Consider the following 1,463-nt stretch of genomic DNA (forward strand, 5'->3'; position numbering starts at 1 on the left):
CTAAATGTAAGTTAATCAAAAAGTGTTAGTTCAGTTAGGAGTGATTGCTGGTGGCCTGAATCAGTGCTTTCTTTTGGGAACTCTCCCTGACAAGGTTTCTATCATTGACTCCCCTTTCTGTAAAACAGATAAAAGTTCAAGCAGAAAGAGTGTGTTTACTAGGTAATAACCACAGCGATGAATTCAAATTTTGAAAATCCTTTCCTGGAGTAATTGAAAAAGGGCAGTAGCCAATTAAACACACAGGTATCTCCCCAAAACTACAATCTCTGTTTTGGCCAGGGGTTGTTTTGTAGTATTTTGCTATATTTATTGTATAAATATTCTATCACGTGCAGCTCATTAAACAATATCACAAACTGTTGTAGAAGGTTGGACAAGCACTTATGGCACTTTATTTAATTAGATCCAGATATAACGTCAGAACAACCAGAAAGTGATGGTCATTTACCAGCCACTGTGTCAACATCCATGACGAAGACTGATTTGGTAAGTTCATGAGCCAAATGTTTGTCATCTATGCTATTATAAGTGTGAAACAAGAATAGTCAGGTTGCACAAACCTTTAAACCTTTAAATATAGTAAAGGTGTAAAGGATTAGCAGGGCAGTATTTTCAATATGAAGCTAAGATCAAGCACACAGGGACACAAACTCAAACTTAGAGGAAAGTTCAAAACTAACCTCAGAAAGTACAGACATTCCTTGCTTACCGACTTACCTGCTTTGCGACCACTCGCACTTACGACCGACCTCCGACCTTGCGTGTCAGCGTCAGTGCGACGTTTCACCGGCGGAAGTGATGTCCTCCGATCTTCACTGTGGGTCCCGGTAAGTATTTTATTGCCCAATGTACAGTACACTGTTCAGTACTGTACATCTGCAACACTATATAGTACTGTACTAATGCAGTACAGTACTGTATAGAGTTCCTCACTTAACAACCAATTCGTTTAACGACCTGGTCGTAGGAACGGAACCAGGTCGTTAAGTGAGAAATACCTGTATACCAAAGGTTTTACCAAAAGAGTAGTTGATGCTTGGAAGACACAATAAATATCTTCAACAATGCTTATTAGGATTATTGCAACTTCTTAAAAGACATCAAGAAAGACCTAACTGATTTCAACACTGACAAACACAGAAAGGTGTGAGCAGCATATGTTATGTCATATCATGTAGCTCATTGGAGCCAAATGTCCTTAACTGAGCTAAATAAAAGTTTTAATGTATTGCCATTTTCATTTATTTAAATGTACTGCAGTTTGTTCTGCAGCTTTGGTATTTCTAAAATAAAGGGAAATATTGCTTTCAATTATGCCTCGGTAAAAGAAGGCCGTTCCGACACTGAAGCAAAGTCCTATTGCAAGAATACTTGAATAATAATTGTACAAGGATTGCTGAATTGTTCAAGAGTCAAACATTTCACTTAATGGAACACTTTTTTTAACAATTTTGAGTTTT

This window comes from Nanorana parkeri, unplaced genomic scaffold (genome assembly GCF_000935625.1).
Source record: "Nanorana parkeri isolate BGI_ZX_2015 unplaced genomic scaffold, ASM93562v1 scaffold1422, whole genome shotgun sequence".
Taxonomy (NCBI): Eukaryota; Metazoa; Chordata; class Amphibia; order Anura; family Dicroglossidae; genus Nanorana; species Nanorana parkeri.